This window comes from Pogona vitticeps, chromosome 5 (assembly GCF_051106095.1).
Source record: "Pogona vitticeps strain Pit_001003342236 chromosome 5, PviZW2.1, whole genome shotgun sequence".
Taxonomy (NCBI): Eukaryota; Metazoa; Chordata; class Lepidosauria; order Squamata; family Agamidae; genus Pogona; species Pogona vitticeps.
This window is the reverse complement of record NC_135787.1, coordinates 82,217,171-82,237,916: the sequence shown is the minus strand read 5'-3', so window position 1 is coordinate 82,237,916 and position 20,746 is coordinate 82,217,171. Positions and strand designations below refer to the sequence as shown.

The 20,746-nt window shown below is 41.4% G+C and overlaps 1 long non-coding RNA gene across 1 annotated transcript; it reads right to left on the bottom strand.

The window, feature by feature from the left end:
- Window positions 1-402: 402 nt before the first annotated feature.
- Window positions 403-5,953, bottom strand: LOC144589408 (uncharacterized). Its single transcript, XR_013545498.1, has 2 exons — window positions 5,909-5,953; window positions 403-3,609 (listed from the first exon to the last, which is right to left on the bottom strand). It is a non-coding gene; the product is annotated as an uncharacterized LOC144589408 (long non-coding RNA).
- Window positions 5,954-20,746: the final 14,793 nt, after the last annotated feature.

Here is a 20,746-nt window from a genome sequence, read left to right as displayed (position 1 = left end):
TGTAATGGTAAGACTTCATAGTGCATGAAACCTGTGAATTAAACAGAGCAGGCAGAGTTGAACCACTTACCCTGCAGTTGCACAGGGAAGATTAGCTAGTCCAGTCCTCCTAATCAGTTGACCACTATCAAACTTGTCATCCTAGGCCAGATGGGCATGCATCATGGTTTGAAGCCCAAGCCCTGTGTGTGGCTCATCCTGTCTCATGTGTCAGTGAATGGATGCTCTCATACAGAAACTTTCATCATAAAGGAACCATGTGTGTCCTGGGAAGTCCAGGTAGGTCCTGTAAATAAGGTCCAAATTCTGGACCAAAGACTGCACCCTTCAAGGTTGAGCCCTAACTTTTACTGCAAAATAATGACACTGGCAACAAATTTGCCCAAGATTGTTCAGGGAAGATACCCGAGGTGTTCACATCTCTCCTTATCTACCTCATCCTCCTTTTCTAAATCCTTGGCATCTCCCTCTTGGTTAAGTAATTCAAAAACATCTACGTAGCTATCCCTCTAGATGTTTTCTTTAGTAGCTCGAGTCAGGTGATTGCCTAACAGGAGAGCATAGTTCTCAAATTGCAGAGATCTAAGGGGAATTGATTTATATCCAGTACCTGGCACAGAAGCATATGGCCAGACCCGAACTCCCACTGTAATTCCTTGAAGGTGGGAAATGTCTGAAGGCAGGGAGCAATCTATGCACTGGTGCTAGGCCCTGGAAGAACTATCTGACTCACCAACCTATTTTGCATACCCATAGCTGAGTGGGATGTGTGAGGTTCGTCCTGTGTCCAATTCCTTATGCTCCAAGTCCATGCTACCATTGCCTTAGTTGTGTCCGGTGTGACAGTGAGCAAACCTGATGTTAGAACCACATTACTCTCATAGCTGGATGGGCCTGCACCCATGTCCAGCCTAGTGTCTGTTGCTGCATTGCACCTCTGCATTTCTTTCCTTGGGACCAGCACCTCAGTTTTCTGTCCCATGGTTGTGCCTACTTCCTTGATGTTCAAGCACCCACTAATGCTAGCAGAAGAGCCTCTACTGGTCTCACCATTCCCAATGTACTGGGAGAGTTACCCACTAAAACAGCAAAATTAGACAAATTACCTGCAAGAGCTTTAAATTTGGCCTGCTTGAGTGTCTTTGATTATCTGGATGAACACCTAGGTTGGGAGTCCCCACCAGCCACCCCAGCTTGGCCAGCCCACTGCTCTTCCAATGCAGTAATCTTAGCATGCAGCACTTTCCAAACAGACCAAGTTTCTGCATCAGACGATGACAACACCAGCAGGGAAGCCCTGGGTGCCATGCGTTTGGGTGGCTGCTTACCCTTATTCTTGCCTTTATCTTTTTTAGGCACTGTGACCTAGTTTGACCATATCCGAGTCCAAGCCTGTGAGCTTACAACAACTGCAGGGTGAGCCAATGGAACAGGAAAACATCCAACACCACCAGCATACATACAGATCATTTACTTAAAGCCTAGTGAGTGGGTGGGAAAGGCAATGCTGTAATGACTATCCTGTTCACAACTGGCAATCCACCTCTCCTGCTTATAGTAACTCAAGATAATTACTGTTAGTAGCCAAAACACTCCTGAATCACCTATTGCAAAGTGTGCCTCTTGGCCTCAACCAAATAATCTGGCAATATCCTTATAAACAATCCAGAACCCTTTACTTCTTCCCCTCACTCTCTCACTTTTCCTTGTTTTTTTACTCCCTCCTTCCACCTGATTGATGTAATCCTATTGTTCAAGCATCATCATCATCATATTCTTCTTCCCCTTCTTCCTCTTCTTTATTAATCTAATTAATTAGTCTGAGCATCATTTTTTTTAAAAAATATTTATTTATCTAAATCTACTTAACTATGGGAACCTAATGGTAAGGGATCCGCTCAAGTAACAAAATTGGGACTACTCTCGGGGCAGCTGATGGGACAACCTTGCTGCACCTCCTTGGTGCACCCAATTATTGAAATTATTTTTTTAATTCATTGAGATTTTTTTTAAAAAAAGAAGCCTGCTGTAAGCAAGCTAGCCAGAGCCCACAAAGGGATGCCTCGGAATTCTAAACTTTGGGGACTGCCAATGCACCCCCCAGTCCCACCAAAGGACACAATGAGTGCAGCCACAATCAAAATCAAAAGTGCTGCACCACGATCCAAGCAGAGCAGCACAGCTCTAGCCTCCAAAGAAGAAAGCCTTGAAAGAGGTCGAGCACTTGAGAGAGTGCCATTAAATATGGTGCTCTATATGACCTGCCCCTCTGGGTGACATAGATGCACAAATCGCATCTTGTGTTACTGGTGGGGGAAGGAAAAAAGCCCCCAATTTGGTGACACTGTGCATGCCGTCAAATATCAACTATTTTTGTTTGGATTTCTATTTGACAAATATAGGACATAAGATACAACAACAAACTCATACTCAACTGAATAAGGTATAAGCATGGAAGTGATACTTTCCATTCCTCCAGCCAAGAAGCAGGAGGACTAGCTGGGATATGACTACCAGGTTTTTAATCTAGACCAGTGTGATGTGAGATACCCCAATGGCCATACCAGTATTGATCTTATGCGACATTCATAAAATGTATCATGAATCAAGAGAGCTGGAGGGGTAACAAGTTTATGAAAAAGGAGTGACAATATTGATTAAAATGGAGTAAAGTGTAAGAAAAAGGAAGAAGATAAGATTGTAACATATTTCATGCATGGTTCCTGCTAGACACCAGAGCATAACTCATAACTGGAACTGTACCAGCCTCTGGTGCAGATCATAAGGCCTAGTTCTGTAAATATTCATAGTACCTATGAAAATTGAGTGCAAAAGGAATGAATCCATAACTAGCATTTTGAGGGAGCATATTCTAAAATGAAAAACATATTCTCTGTAAAAATATTTCAGAATTCAATGTGTTATAGGCATAATAACTGCTTGCTATTGTCTATATGGTTAAGGGACGTGGTGGCGCTGTGGGCTAAACCGCAGAAGCCTGTGCTGCAGGGTCAGAAGACCAAGCAGTCGTAAGATCGAATCCACGTGACGGAGTGAGTGCCCGTTGCTTGTCCCAGCTCCCGCAAACCTAGCGGTTCGAAAGCATGCAAATGCGAGTAGATAAATAGGTACCATCTCGGTGGGAAGGTAAACAGAGTTCCGTGTCTAAATCACACTGGCCATGTGACCACGGAAAGATTGTCTTCGGACAAACGCTGGCTCTATGGCTTGAAGAGCGGGATGAGCGCCGCCCCCTAGAGTCAGACACGACTGGACAAAAATTGTCAAGGGGAACCTTTACCTTATTGTCTATATGAGAATGACATAGCACTCCAGACATTTAAAAAGAAACCTATATAACTATTTATTTTTATTATTGTTTTTTAAAAAAATCTCTGGGAAGATCAGAAATAGAAAGACCAGCATTGGAAAGGGGCAAATTACTACTTAGCTGAGAATTCCCTCTGACAGTTATCCATGTAGTCCTTCTGACCTCGGAAGAGATCAGGCACACCCCATCACTCGTATCAACTTCTTCTGCAAAAGTGGGAATTGTTTCTCTTACTTCACTCCAATGATCTCCTTGAGTTAAATCTTCTGGATCACCTCCTAAAAAGACAACATATAAACATTATGTTCACATATACAGTGGTGCCCCACATGCTGATGATAATCTGTTCCGTTAAAATCACTGTAAAGTGAAATCGTCATCATGCAAAAGTGAAAAACCCATTGGAATGCATTGAAAACCGGTTAATGTGTTCCAATGGGGGAACTACCTGCTCGTTTTGCGAAGATCGCCCATAGAGAACCATCGATCAGCTGTTCTAATTCACTGTAATGTGAAGCTTCTGTCTGGAAAACACCCATTTTGCAAAGGGAAGGCGTCCATTTTGCAAAGGGAAGCCATTTTACAAAGCCGGAAAAATCATCGTCAAGCGAAAAAACGGTTCCCAAAGCAGGGACCGAATTAACATAAAGCCAAAAAAACCCCATAGAAACATCATTTTGCGATTGCTATAGTGATCGCAAAAAGTCATCGTACACCGATTTTGTCGTCAAGTGGGGTCATCGTCAAGCGGAGCACCACTGTAGTTAGCCTATTCTGCTACACTTTAAGTCAGTTTTCTGTCAATTGTGATCCTGTAAATGGGCAAAAATGATGTCAGATGAGAAGAGGTGCTAAAAAACGTAAACTGCTACCTAAATCAGAGCACTTCATTTGAAATACCAGTTCTTGAATTGCAAGGATCATGGGCCACCTTTTGTGACCTTTTGTTCCATTTTTAGCAGGCTTCTAAGGGAGGAGGGAAGACAGGGTGATTTTGCTGAGGTGCAAAAAGTCAGGAGACAAGGCTTGGGATTGTCACTGAGGGCCTCTTACATTTCTGTCTACAGGCACCTTGCTGAGCCATCAGCCTGCCCTCATTTCAGCAGCGGAAGCTTCTTCTACACATGCCATGGAGTATGATGGAATCTGAAAGTGTCAGAGGCCGACTCTGTAACTGCTTTGACAGATGATTTGGGGAATGTCAGTGCAAGAAGTGTTTCTCAATGAGACCCCGCAGACCTTCGTTTAGTACAGCATAGTCTACATCATAATCTCAAATCCTCTCTGTTGCTGAATGCATTAGAGTTGCCGGGGCCCTAGAGGATGGATCTCAGGAGATTGTTGTGCTTCTGCAGTTTCCAGCTGGGGAGACAAGGCTCAATGTGAGCAGCGCTGGAGTAAGAGATAATTTAATTCTTGTGTGTGAGGTAGCTTTAAAGCTTGGACATTCATCTACCCATTCCTAGCTGGCTCCAGGACACACTGGGTCAATGTGAAGATGTGTGTGGGTGTTCACCCAACTGCATGAATATTTCCCTAAATGATACAATGAGTCTAAGTGCATGTACACAGCAGCTGTATATCCAGTCCCCTTTCTTCCAGAGCACCAATATGGACCCACTGTATCATCTGGTTTAGGACCTCGATATTTGACGGAACGCCTGCTCCCACCTAGATCTATCCGGATCACCCATGCGAGCCAGGAGGTGAAGCTGAGGAGCCTGACGCCGAGAGAGGCCCGGAAGGAAAAGTCACGAAATTGGGCCTTCTTGGCGGTGGCTCCTTGCCTCTGGAACAATCTCTCTCCTGAGATTCATGCGGCCCCCACTCTGGGCGCTTTTAAAGGTCAACTAAAAACATGGTTATATATTCAGGCCTTCCCTCCAGCTAACACTTGATTTTTCTCTTTGTTCTCCCTTTATTTATTTGTATTCAAATTTTGCATTGTGTATGTTATAATATGATTTATGTAATTCTTTGTATTATTTTATTGTTTATATTCACTGGAAGCTGCCTAGAATGGTCTTTTAGGCCAGATGGGTGGGGTATAAATCAAATCAAATCAAATCAAATCAAATCAAATCAAATCAAATCAAATAAATAAATAAATAAATAAATAAATAAATAAATAAATAAATAAATAAATCTGGAAAAGTTAGTGAGTAGAGCACTAGTACAATATTTTGGGGGGTGTGTGAATTATAAACATATAGATATCCTGAAATACCTAATCAACAGTTTAAAAGAAACCTCCTCCACCTGCACCATTGGAAACTAACAGCTTGTAAAGGAGACAACATACTAAGCTCTAGTCAATATTTATTTGTTTCATTTCCAAACTGTGTCAGGCATAGAGTCATGCACACCTGCTTCATGTTTCAATCTTGCCATGTTGAACAGCTAAATCTTAAGAAGAGTTCTATTTGAGTCTACTTGAACACACTTCTGTTCAGACCTTGCCCACTGTATCATCTGGAAAAGTTAGTGAATAGAGCACAAGTACTGTGACTCGTGATCCTTTTTGCTGTAGAAGGCCTGACAGAAGCAGCAGAAAGCCTGGGAAAACTTTTTTCTTACCTTCCTCACCTCTAAGACTTCACAGTGCCCACTCTTCAATTTTCGGTTTTGGATCTGGAATCTCAGGAAAGAAAATGCAGTTGACCCAACAATTCTAACATTCATGGTTGTGCAAAGGAGTTATAAAGAATGACTGCCAAGGAATTAGTATTGAAACTACACTTTTTCCAGGTGATAGTGTTAACCTAGTGAATGCATTGCATTGGCTCTCAGAAGCCTTGATTACTAGCTGGAAAGCCTGCAAGGGAATAAATGTGGCCCAACTGAGCATGTTGTCAAGAGCTGGCCTGGTGTTTATTGTGACACAATAATCTGAGAGGAGCTGATATGTTTTGACTGCTAAAGCCAAATAGAGCTGTCCCAAGAATAGTCTCAGTGGAGGACTGGAAGCCGCATTCACACGTAAACTGCTTTGTGTTCAGCTTCACAGAAAAAGAGCAAGGAATGCATGTAATAAATAGAACTGGTAATGTGACATTCCTGCAAATGTAGTAGGATCTCAGTGTAAAGATGCAGGAATGAAAAATGTATGTAATTTCCAAATAGCAGGCAACAAGAAACATGTCTTATCCTTTGCCTCTGCTCCCAGCCAGCATTGCTGGGGGGGGGGAGTGGTGTTATTGTAGGCCCAGCAGGCTTGACTCATGGTGGTTATTTTGGTGATGGAATGGTGAATTTAGCCTGCCCCTTGTCCATGTTTATTTTATGTGTATGGGGGGTGGGATTAATACTTCAGTGCTTTTGTGCATTTATAAAATCATTTAACTATGTGGTACTGCAGGCAGAGTTTTAGATAAAGCTAGAGAGAAACATGGGTCCAAATTTTACTTGTCCACAAACCTCAGCACAGGATTGTGGCCCAGCTATTTTCTTTCAGACCTGTCTACCCCCCTAGTTTTGTTGTGGGAATAAAGGGGGGGCAGTAATCCAAAAACATACTGTCACAAAGTTCCTTGCAGCATTGCTGAGGCAGAAAGAAAACAGAATTAATATGAACTGCCTTGAGTCCCTGTTTAGTAGGTGGTATACAAAGAAATGAATAAATACGAATCTTTTCCACATCTGCCAGCACCGTTCTCCCACTATTTCTAGTTTGCACCCGGTGGCACTGCACAATCTGCTTAAGGAACCTTGGCAACCTCTTTCCTTTCAGCCTAGAGTAACTCATTCAGCAGCAACAATGGCCTGAGGGAGTGTGGGAGGCAGACCGTGAAGGTCAAGTTGACTGTCTCTCCAGTGAACATCCCTGAGATGTTTCCTTTTGAATGCCTACTCTAGACAGCCTTTGCAGTGGCAGTTGTAGTACACTAGCAGGGTTTAAGGCTTAGGTCAATTTTATTTCATATTTTACCCTATCCTCTTAATCACATTTTGGTTGCATGCCCTCCAACATGAATGGTATAAGGATGTTATTTATTTATTTATTTATTTATTTATTTATTTATTTATTTATTTATTTATTTATTTATTTATTTATTTATTTATTTATTTAATATCCCACCCATCTGGTCTGGTCAACCACTCTGGGCGGCTTACAATAAAAAATATACAATAAACCATAAGACACATGCAATAATAGAACAAAAAATAAATGTTATGTGAAATTCTAACACCCCTGGTCTCGAATTCATGTTCCATTCACACATTTATTACATATTACGAATTGTGTATGTTGCACTCAGTTATTAAAATAATATTTTGGGGCTGTGTGAATTATAAACATATAGATATTCTGAAATATCTAATCAACAGTTTAAAAGAAACCTCCTCCACCTGCACCATCGGAAACTAACAGCTTGTAAAGGAGACAATATGCTACGCTCTGGTCAATATTTATTTGTTTCATTTCCAAACTGTGTCAGACATAGAGTTATGCACACTTGTCCCATGTTTTAATCTTGCCATGTTGAACAGCTAGATCTTAAGAGGAGTTCTATTTGAGTCTACTTGAACACACTTCTGTTCAGACCTTGCCAATCAATTTGGGACTTATATGCATTGGAATGCAGACAATAAGGCGAGTTTGTGTGGCTCTGTGCCCATGTACAGAGAGCTTGGAAGTAACTAGTTACAGACAAATAATCCCTAGTGATCCATTTTTTGTAATAATGATAGTATAATAACATTTTTATGATTGTAACTTAAAGCCTGATTACACAAGGAAAAATCAGCCCACCCCAATACAAGTTTGGGGTGGGCTGATTTGCATTTTTTCCACTGATCACATGATGCAATGGGAAATGTGCATCAGTCTAGAGTCCCACACCATCAATCCCTTGTTTTCCTCTCCAGCAGAGACCTTTCTACTTTTTAAAATGTTGAATCCTTGAACCAATGCAGAAAGGAAATACCAATTGAACACACACAGAGAGAGAGAGAGAGAGAGAGAGGGAGGGAGAGAGGGAGGGAGGGAGACTTTGGCAAAGTAATGGGAAAGGTAAAGTTTCCCCTTGACATTTAGTCCAATCATGTCTGACTTTAGGGGGCGGTGCTCAACCCCATCTCCAAGCCATAGAGTCAAAGTTTGTCCAAAGACAGTTTCTGTGGTCACGTGGCCAGCGTGACTAGACACAGAATGCTGTTACCTTCCCACTGAGGTGTTACCTATTTATCTACTCACATTTTGCATGCTTTTGAACTGCTAGGTTGTCAGGAACTGGGACAAGCGACAGGAGCTCACTCCGTGGCGTGAATTCGATCTTTTGACGGCTGGTCTTGTGACTTGCAGCCTCACGAAGGAGGATGAGATGAGGTTGCACATACACATTCCCACACACAAGCAGCACTCATCTCTCTTGGTGAAGCCTGTCTCCTGAGACCCTTTTTTTAAACAGCTTCCTCTGGATGGATGGAGTTCCTGTTTGTTGGTTTGCAGTTGAACGAGCTCTCCCATCAGCAAGATAAGATCAGGATATTGTCAAAGGAAAAGCTTTTTAAAGACAGTTCCTTTGAATTATGTCATTTACAGGTGCTTCAAATAGAACTACAATACCAAGGTTCTTCCTGAAAGTACTGTGTGGCCAGTCGCATCAAGGAGAACCAAACCCCCCTGTGCAACTTGCCAGTGAGAAAAATATGTAGATTTCTAAAAGAAAAAAATAACTGAAAACATGACCCTTTGAGAAATGGGAAAGTAGAGAGTAAAGTTTCTAAAACACTAATTATCAGAGCTAATTACATGGGCAGGGGGGAATTGGGAACACCTTGGAACTATTATCTGTGACTACATAAGTACTTTCAAACAATAACTTCCAAAGCTCTAGATTTAATAACCCATTGAAGCATAATGATGAAATGAGACTTTTAAATATTTATACATGCGTATTTACATGTTTGCGTCAAGATACAAGACATGTCTTCCATACTCTGAGACTCTATGTATGGAGATCTGGTTCTGGAATCTGAACCTGAAGGATCACAGTTTCAGTATACCAACATGAACACATTTCTTTAAATGTCATCTTCACATCCCTAAACACATACACCCAGCTCAAAGCAATACAAGGGCCAAAGAGGAACAGCAATTTAGCAGAATGTTCCTGTTTGTAGAGACCACTAGAGCATTTTTATAGGAAGAGTTTTAATGTATGGGAAATCTGCATGGCATAGCTATCTGAATTTGCACCCTTCTCAATCTTCAGCATCCAAAGTTCTGTGTGGATTATTGCTTTCTTTTGTTTCTCTTTGTAGTTTGTGGCTTGTAAGATTTTGTTGATATTAATCAAATGTACCTGATTCCTTTTGCCCTACTTAGTTCATAATGTTCTGTATTTTGATTGTTAGACACAGAGTTTGCTTTTTCTTTCTTATTACGCACCATTCATTTTTAATGCCAGACACCAAATTATCTTTTAGATTATCTTTTTTTCACCTTTTGATTCTTTATGTTTAATGACAGATGCAATTGTCTGAATTCCTTTTTTCCCTCTAGAAACCTGTCACTAGTCTGTGTTTAGCTATTTTGAATTAACTTTCATCTTTTCTCATTTGAATTACCTAAAGCCCCCTTGTATCTCTCTGCCTTGTTATTTATCCTGACAATCTTCTCAGCTTCATCTCTACCCCCTTGTAAATAAAAGTTTGCTCTTTGTTGTTAATTTCTTGTATCAGATTTTTACTTACATAAACTTTTCATTTTTGCAGTGAGCCCCAGAGGAGAACCTTCATTTTAATAGCCCTCAGAATCTCAGCCTAAAGCTTTAGACCTGAAGTAGATTTGCTCCATGATGAAGGTGACTGCATTGCACACGCCTTCTCTCTCAGTAAGCAAAGTGCCTGAACTTCAAGAACTCTCTTGTTCAATGTAGGTTGCCCACATGGTAGAAGATAATGAGACAACCTGATGAGCAGACTGATTTTCTTCTTCCACGAAGCAGTGAGAAGATGCATATCATTTACATGTACTATATGGTGGGTACTCGACAGAATTTCAAAACATTTTTTTCTTCACAACCCTCAGCTTGTTTGAAGCCTCAGCTATCTATTAAGCTGTATGACTTGTTTTGCTAAAATAATTTGATGGGGTTTTTAAAGTCACCATTGTCAACAGTAACTGCCAGAAATCTATTAATCTGAAAATGAATGTATCCCCTTCTCAAGTGCCCTCCCCCTCACTGGTCCTGCTGTGATGTATTTCCTTTGATGTGGCTGTCAGCACATTATCTGTGGTAATAGCAGGAAGTTCATGATTTCATTGCATTGTCAAGGGTCTCAAGGATGCTGTGAAACAGTACCATCATATGGTGAATTTGCAGGAAGGAAGAATGTTTTGATTGTTGTACAGTTAAAGGCATATCTAGGCCATCCTCCTAACAGTCTGCTAGGTAAGGTGAAGCACTGAACATTTAACAGGTAAGAGCATGATCCACAAATTTATTGTGTACTGCTGGCTCTTCTGTACTATCACTTTCATGATGTCTTCTCCTTGCCAATGCTCAGATCATCCTGGGGTCAAAACCATACAGTGCACAGGCTGCTCAATAGCAATATATGTATGTAGGCCATAATTAGACAAGTGGTTTCCAACTTAAACAGACCCTCCTTGCCATTGTGTAACTTGGATGTAACCTATCAGCCAGGTGATCTTGGCTTGCCCTTCTGCTACGAGGCACAGCAGGGTTATCAACTCTCAGCACCAAGCTCCTTCAACCCCCTGAGCTTCTCTTTCATTACTCTAGGCTCAGAGTAAGACTGATGTCTGTCTGTCTGTCTGTTTCTCTCTCTCTCTCTCTCTCTCTCTCTCTCTCTACCTACCTACCTACCTACCTACCTACCTACCTACCTACCTACCTACCTACAGTACCTATCTATCTATCTATCTATCTATCTATCTATCTATCTATCTATCTATCTATCTATCTATCTATCTATCTATCTATCTATCTATCTATCTATCTATCTATCTATCTATCTATCTATCTATCTATAGCTAAAGATTCAACAATCACCTTTAAGTTCTGTATCACCCACTCCTTAAGAACAGTTAATAGCCCCTAACAACTGTTAACAACTATTGTTTATCACTATGCTAGATCCTTTGCATTTCTATTATGCTTCACTCACACTCAACCTCCTAGGGTTTTTTTTTTATAAAGATTTGCTTATTGAGACTGTGCCCCATAGATTCATTATGCTTCAATGTGTTATTAAATCTAGAGCTTTGGAAGTTATTGTTTGAAAGTAGTCTGTTGCAGTCTGTTAAGGTGTCACAAGATTTTTTTAAATCATGTTTTTGTTGCAAAACAGCAGGATTCCTGACTAACACTGTGATGGCTCTGGATATTATGCATCCCCCTCTTCTGGTATTTCCTAGCCTCTGAGAAGACAGTGGGGATAATCCAGCTGTTCACAGCAACTAGGCCATGGTCTCCTGGACAAAAGGTGTATAAAACTTCCTAGTTTCCTATCAACTATGAAGGGTTTTTTTCTGTAACCTCTTTGACCTTACTGTTGTTGTTGTTGTTTAGTCGTTTATTTATTTATTCATTTATTTTATTTCATTTATATCCCGCCTATCTAGTCAACTCGGACCACTCTAGGTGGCAAACAAGCAAAAAATAACGAAAGAAAACATATATAAGACAGCATAAATAATAAAAACCTACAAAGATAAAAAACCAGTGGAGAGGGGAGGAAAGGAGCGTCAGGAATAGTTTGACGGGAAGGCCTGCTGGAACATCCATGTCTTCAATTGATTCTTGGAGATACCCAGCGAGGGAGCCCCGCGAATCGCAGGAGGTAGATTGTTCCATAGGCGAGGAGCCACCGCCGAGAAGGCCCAATTTCTTGTCCTTTCTTTCCGGGCCTCCCTCGGCATTAGGCTTCTCAGCCTCACCTCCTGGCTCGCTCGAGTGACATGGGTAGAACTTGGTGGGAGTAGGCGTTCCGCCAGATATCGAGGCCCTAAACCATTTAGGGCTTTATACGTAAGCGTCAACACTTTGAAGTCGATGCGGAAACGGATGGGCAGCCAATGCAATGCGGCCAGAGTGGGCGAAATATGTTGGAATTTTTTCACTCCACTGAGTAATCTGGCCGCCGCATTCTGCACCACCTGTAGTTTCCACAGCAGCCTCAAAGGCAGCCCCACGTAGAGCGCATTGCAGTGATCTAATCTTGAGATTACGAGCGCATGCACCAAGGTAGTGAGCGCCCCCCACATCAAGGTAGGGCCGCAGATGGGCTATCCGCCTGAGATGAAAAAAGGCGGTGTGGACCACCGACGCCACCTGTGATTCCATGGTGAGCGTCGGGTCCAGATGGATTCCCAAGCTGCGGACCCCATCCTTGGTGGGCAGAGTCACCCCCCCAAAAGAGAGGGAGTTTCCCAAATCCCCAACTGTGGGGACACCCACCCTCAGTACCTCCGTCTTGTCCGGGTTCAGCCTCAGCCCGTTCTCCTGCATCCATTGCAGTACGGCCTCCAGGCAGCGCTGAAGGCACAGAACGGCATCTCCTGCTTTTGGCAAAAAAGAGATGTAGAGCTGAGTATCATCCACATATTGATGACACAAAGCTCCACACCCCCTGATGACCCCACCCAGTGGCCTCATGTAGATGTTAAACAGCATTGGGGACAGCATGTCCGACTCTTTGTGACCCCATGGACCAGAGCACGCCAGGCCCTCCTGTCTTCCACTGCCTCCCAGAGTTGGGTCAAATTCGTGTTGGTAGCTTCGATGACACTGTCCAACCATCTCATCTTCTGTCCTCCCCTTCTCCTCCTGCCTTCACACTTTCCTAACATCAGTGTCTTTTCCAGGGATTTTGACCTTATTAACTCTTGCTTATCCAGTCTCCCAATTTCCACTGCCTGTGGAGGTTCTGTTGCATCTCATATTTCCCTTCTCCCTATATGTGTGTAAATGTTCATCTGCTGAGGCTAAACTCTGTGCATTTGCAAAAGTGGGCTACACTGAACTTTTATGCTATGCTAAATAAATCCTGCTAGTCTTCAAAGTGCCATAGGATTCTTTGTTGTCTTGAATGCTTAATCTCCAGTGACCTCCTTCTACAGGAAACCAAATTTTGGTAAGTGCTGTCCGCTTTGAACTTCTTATAGCTCAGAGAAATAATAACTCTCCCTCCTCCCTCTTTATATGTGTGTGTGTAAAACAATGAAATAAGAAAACGATAATAAGAAAGAACTAAAAATCATATAAGAAAAGGAGGGACAATAAGGTAGGAAGAAGAATGGTGATGAATACTGTACATCTGAAAGAGAAAATAAATATGCCACTGGTATTTAAAAAACTTCAGATAACATGTCACATTGGGGACAGAAGCAATTAATTAAAGAACGTAAATGGAAAGAAATTAAATACAAAGAAAAGGACTAAATGCAGTTTCAAAAATGAAATTCTGACAGCACTGTCTGAGTTCAAGAAAGGGACTGATAACATTTTGAAAGTTTTTAATGATAAATTGTGGAAAGGAAAATTTAAAAAGACTAAAAGCAGAAGGTGGAGATGGTCAATAGGATTTCACTTAAAATCAAAAGTAAGAGCATGAATGAAAGCTTCTGTTCGTGTTGAGGCAGTGTGGGGCAATTCTGAGAACTTTCCTTGAAACTGTTTTCTATTTGTAACCTTTTGTTTAACAAAGCCCAATGCTTGAGCTGCTGCTGAGCTAAAGCTTTGGCAACGCAGCTTGCCTGTGCCTCCTTCCCTGGATAACGTAAGACCTTATGTCTCACGAGAGCAGTTGGGCGAAAGGGGGGAATGTTAGGTTATCTAAGGGATATTCCCGCCTCTCTCTGCCCTCTACCTTTTCTGGCAACGGTCAAGGATAGAGTCCTGCTGCTTGCTTCCCTTTTAGCTATGTCACAGATCGAGGCCTCCTTGATACAGCATCCAGGAGATCGGGAGGGTAGCACTACCATGGCATACTGATAAAGGAATAAAGCCTCAGCATCAACTGAACGAACAATCATGATCCCAGATAGGCAAGATGAAATTAATGAGGCCAGCCCTGACAGACTATACCAGGGATGAATCAAGCATGGTGACGACTTCGTCAGGTGAGTCAGCCATTGCACCGGGCACCCTTTCACCGACCCCTGCTTGGCCCTGGGCTGACAGTGGGCAATTTAATCCCACAGTGTATACACCATATGACATACAGATTGGAGGGCTGCCCAACACCACATGGCCAGGTTCTAGCACATAATTCTGTGGATGGCGTACACCTTACTCTCAGTTTGTGTTACCAGCTCAGTTTAACACTACAGCTGGCATGGGGGTTTGGCCTCACCTGGCTGTTCCCGACACGGGTTACAACACCGTGCCTTTACAAGCATTACCATACGGCAACCCGACAATACTTGTCTCGCGTCTTTATTCCATGGTGGGGAGGGCAAAGATTTGTTCATTTTGGTGATATCAAAACTTTTGGGGAGTATCACAAACATGTGGTTTGTGGTATGATGACACATTCATTCAGATCCATCACTTTCTGGTCATCATGTTCTTTATTTGTACCTGTCCAGTGCTGCTGAGATATAAACCATGAGACTGGGTTCGGGTTAGCCAATTGTGCTGAATTCATTTTAAAATCATTGGATATCTTCATGTTGTTAACAATCTGAGTTAGAGATTCTTCTTCTCCATTTCTTTTCCATTACAATATTTTTAGGCAAGAGACATGGCTCTTGACCACTTCTTGCATGGCCCTTGGCTTATTATGAACATCTGCACACCACCAGTCCAGGTATCTCAGTCAGGAAAGAGCAGTCCACCCTTTCCATAAGAGCAATCTGTGTCTCAGATGGCTAGAAAGAAAGAAAATCAGAAGGAGAGACAGGAAAGGAGTGTGCTTGTCAGTGTGCTTTATGCTGACAGAGTCTGAAGCAGGGTTTTCTGTGCAAAACATGTGTTCTGCCAATGGGTACGGTGGCATTAGGGGACACTCCAGGTTGAAATGGGCTGCAAAGCAGAAGAAAAAAGATTACAAAATCGGTCCCAGAGCTGTATATAGCTCAGTTTTGAAAGCTTCAGTATTAGGGGCTAAACTCCAGAAAGCCTAAAGTGCTCCACAGAGTAACTCTTGCAGATAGAGAAACAGATTACAGGCTCCATAGCAGCTCTTCCTTGATTTGCAACATGAGTTGAGAGTTTGCTAAGCATTCCCCCAGGCCCTATCTTCTGTTCTTTCCACAGTTTGCCCTATGGCTTCTGTACTATAGAGAATGGGTGAATAGAACACAGCCCAACCCACAGATTCTCTTCAGTGTTTGACCACCAATGCATGTGCTTATGGTGAAGGGGCTGTATTCAGTGACAGTTTATGACCAGGCAAGGGGGCAGTCCCTCAAAATGTTGGGGTGAGGCACCCCCACTTCCCAGTCCACAAGCAGTCCATGACTAGATTAACACCACTCTCTCTCTTTGTCATATACAGTAGGAAGACAATGCCTTGTTAAGCATGGGTGTCTTCTGCTTATGACAGGACTAATTAAAAAGATTTGCAGGTAAAGAAACTATAAGGTGGTAAGCGGCCAACTGTGCATTCTTTTAATCCTCTAGAGAGGACAACAGAATTCATGCCAAGTTCAATCCTAAATAATTGCTTTATTTTTATGAGTTGATTAAGTCAAGTGATCTTACATTTAAAACTGAGTTAAGAAACAATAATACTTTTCAAAAATTACAACATTGCCTAAAATTTCCTTTGCTAAAACTTTGTTAATGAAGTAATGCTTATGAACCCAGAAGTATCAAGATGTTCCAATCCATTAGGCTTCACATACATTCAACATTCTACTTTTCATATGTAATAATGTTAAACAGATTAACTGAAATGATTCCAAAGATAACTGAAATGATTTTAATACATACTGTTAAAAGAGATAAATTGACATGTTATTAATGCATAACATTTCACAATGTTTTCTCCTGCATGCTCCACCTATATTGCTTCAGTAATTTCTACAACAGCCTTGTCAGGTAGCTCAGTTATATACTTAATGGCCCTGCATGACAGGACATTTTGCAGGTAACTCGTTCATAGGGCTGCTGTGAGTCAGAGGTGACTTAACAGCACATAACGAAGCCATAAAAGAAGAAAGAGGCACGAGACATATTAAGTTTGCAAGTGGGACTTGCATCAAAGTGTTGTAATATGGGAATCCTCTGCTCAGAGTTCAGGTAACCTCATCCTTTCCCATCCCCCCTCCTGCCCCATGACTGTTCCGCATTTTCCTTGTTCCTTATTGGAGTATCTTATGTTCCTCCTCTTAGGTTTTCTAAAATGAAGGGTGGTGGGACTTTTTTTTGGGCACTTTTGCATAACTTAACCTTGCATGTGGGTGGTGCTATTTTAGATACATAGGATCTACATTTCATTTTTGTGCTTACTGATAATGGATGTTTTTAATTACATTATATGATAATGTAAATATTGGGAATAAACAAGGGAAGTCACATGATGAAAAATGATTGAAATGAGCTAGCAAAGTGTTTATTAACATAATCAAACAATCCCAACTATGTATTAAGTGTGATGAGGCTGTCATCTGTTAAAAAAAAAACAATCGTTATGTCTGAGAATATGCTAGTCAATTATAGTAACAGGTCAAATTGTGATCAGCGAATGACTTCAGTAAATCCTTAAGGAAAAGTATATAGTTGTGGGGTGGAAAATTGTGTAAGCTGGAGGTCATATCCAATTAACCTGTGTTAATATTGCCACAGGAGATAAGGAAAATTAAGTAGTCATCAGAGGCCAAATTAAGCTATAGTGCAACTCCTTTGGTTTTTTTGGGTTACTATAAAAGTAAAAGGAATCCTATCAGTTCTTGCTATTATATTGGCCTGCAGTGCCCATGACCTACAAAGCCTACCAAGGTGCAACTGAAATTGTTTTTGAGTGACTATGTAACATGTAGCTGGCTGGATAGTGTTGGCTAGTTAGCAATTGATGTAAATTTAAAGATATGGGAGGAAGGGCCTACGCCACAGACTAACTTTGCTTGTTTGTTTGCATGCTAACTAATCAGAGGGGTTTGTTGTTGCCAGGCTAGATAAACTCCGCCCTTGTTTCTTCCCTCCTCTCCACACGTTTTTGAGAGACTCCATTTTTGTCTCAGACCTTTCTTCACCTTTGAAGATGCTGGATCTCCAGGCTGGATCTCTGAACCCTGGAGATCCTCCCAGCTACGTGGGCTGAGGAAACAAACCTCTGTTTTTACTATTTTCATTTCCATCAACTTTAATTTATTTATTTATTGCATTTATATGCCGCCCATCTAGACATAGTCTACTCTGCGCAGCTCACAACATATATAATAAAAACAATTTAAAATATACACAGTTATTACACAGGTAAAAACAAAGCAATATAAAATATAAATCATAAGTTAACAATTTTAACAATTAATTTAAAGTAAACAGTTCCAAGATGGCATAGATCAAAAGAAAAAATAAGAAATAAGAATCACTTAATTAGGCTTAATGATTTAAGCCTAATAAGTGCCTGCTTTAGAAATGGACATTTATGTAAGTAAAATACACAAACCCTTTATACTTTAAAATCGTCTCCTGGGTCTTATTTTCTAAAGTACTAGGCTTTGGTGAGGGTCGATATCGAGAACAATTGGGTAAAGAAGGGGAGTTCTACAGCTAATTCTAACCTATAGGAGCTGGCTTTTTGCTCTGCATTTTACTGGAACTTAAGCAAGTTCCCAGAACTCTACACAGATAGCTCAGTAGTTAGGTATCTGGCTGTGGAGCCAGAGGTTTGGAGTCTGATACCCCACTATGCCTCCTGAGAACACAGGCAGCTTGTGTAGCCTTGGGCAAGCTGCTGCACAGTCCCAGGATGCCCCAAGATGAAGAGATTAGTAAACCATTTCTGGATATTCTTTGTCAAGGTTATCCTGGGTCAGAGGGGCTCACACTAGCCACTTAACCACACTACCTTGATTGCCTTGGTGTGGGTGAAGTTCAGGAGGGCCAAATGTGCTGATTGCCGGGGCAAATCTTCCTGCTTGGTACTCTCCAAACATTTTGGTTGACTGTGACGAAGCAGCACTTCCAGGAGTTACCAAAAACCCACAAAGAGAAGCACTTGGACTTTTACACCAACCCTACGAGGTAAAAACACTAAAGTACAAATACAAAATTTCCTAGTAGATGGTTAAGATAAGGCCTAGTTTTAAGTGTCAACACCATCCACAAGAATGAAAGAACTGCAAAAACTTCAAAAAATGATTTTAACAGTTACAGGAACAATCAAATGGCTACACAGCAAGTAAGAAATCAAAAATATGAGACAAGAGCAGTTACACAACAGTCTCTCTCTCTCTCTCTCTCTCTCTCTCTCTCTCTCTCTCTCTCTCACACACACACACACACACACACACACACACACACACAAAGGAAGTGAGCTGATGTATGCTAATACTTACATCCTGGTATAGCTTCAGCACTATCTCAGAGCATGTACAAACAGCAAGTCTTGTAGCAGGCAACAGATGAGTGTAGCATTCTCCCAAGATACAGCTAAGCTAAGTAACTTCTGTCCTCATTTTTAAACCCAGTTTCCAGACTTTTCCATAACATTTGTCAATCAGGTGTCAAGTTGATTTTGTCACCTTTACTCAGCTGAAACCATTCTCCTAATTAACTCAGTACCAAGAAGTGAGCTTGTCTTAGCTTTGAAGTTTTCTTTCTCACAGAGATAATCTGCAGCTATTACTGCCTTTCAATTACCAATGGGCATTTCCCCTCCTTCTCTTGATCAGCTTGTCCTAGTCACAAACCACAAGGCCTGATTTTCCAGAAGAGCAACAGGAACCATGATACCTCATTTTTTCAATCTCTTGACAATCTCTATTGGAAATGGTCACCATAAGTTGGAATCAACTCGATACAAATAATAATTATTATGCTGGCTGGATAGCTTAGTAAGTTAAGCATTTGGCTGTAGAGTCAGAAATTTGGAGTTCAGTTCCCCACTGTGCTTCCCAGTCTCAAATAGGATTGTCACATTTTGTTTACAAAAAGCCTATGACACAAAGCTGGAGGTTATCTGAGCATGCATAGGCTGGGCAATGAATCTAGGGACATTTCTTCTATTTCCTGGACTTTGAAGTGCCATGCCCTGTTTTAGACTTTTGAAGTCCTTGTGTATAAATAGGAAGTGACTGTCCAGTGATTTGCAATTTTGGAGCAAGAATAAAGACAGAATGCTAAATGGTATAAATTTCCAAGAGATATGATGGCAGCCAAGGCATTGGTCAAACATAAAGGGATGTAAAGGGGGAGTATAAACAGTAACTTAAAATAGAGGATTAACCAAGGGTATTGATGAGCTGACAGTATGGTTCTTTCCTCCCATGGATTTTTTAAAAGACCTTCAATGCGCTTGATATGCTTCTGAGACTGTTAGCAGTTAAAAAGGAACTACTGTAAATACCTCATATAATCATAGGATGCTTGCCAAGATTTTCTCAGAAGTGAAGGGAGACTTTGAGAGTGGATATAAGGAGGGAGGGGTGTCATGCCTGCCTATATATGCTGGCATCAAGTCCAATGATTTAAAGATTATGGCCAAGCAAAACAGTAGTCATCTGTCCAATCCCCCCACCCTATCTCATAGAATTACTACAATTTGAATACTACAACACTTCAAATTTCTCGTGGCTCCATGAAGGGAGCAGGGGTTTTGAAATACACCCATACTGTAGTATGTAGATGATCCACTAACAGTAATGGTGCAATACATTAAGCCAGCTGAGGTGAGTTACAACAGGGCAACCCATTACCATTCCATGTACAAAAGCTGGCTGATGATACATACTACAGCATGGGCAATGGAACAGCATGTCCCCTCCACATGTAATTCCAGAGGCTAAATTGGATAGGTAACTGCCCCAGAAAGTTGTGTTGCATAAACAGTTATGTCCACCAAGGAGAACATGTGAGGTAGAAAGCTGGAAAGTTTGTGAAGAAGAGGTAAATGGCTTCTGCCTCTATGTCCCACATATCCTTCCTGGATCAATCGCCTCAGTCTGCCAAATGGTAGGGCTGAACCAATGCACTAGACACTTAAAAGGGAAGATACAACATGTAAGCAAAGACCTAAGCAAGGATGATTATCTTTGTTTGAATGTATTTTCAAGTGGTTTTCCTGTATAGTGGACCCTCAACTTATGGAATTAATCCATATTGGAACGGTGGCTGCAGTTTGAAAAGTCTGTAGGTTGAGGCTCCATTGACTTACAATGCATTGAAAATCAATTAATCAGTAACTGGCCATTTTTGTTCCATTTTTTTTTCCCGGTCTGTAGGTCGATTCTCCGGCTGCAAGTCAAACCTAAATTTTGCGGCCAGAGAAGTC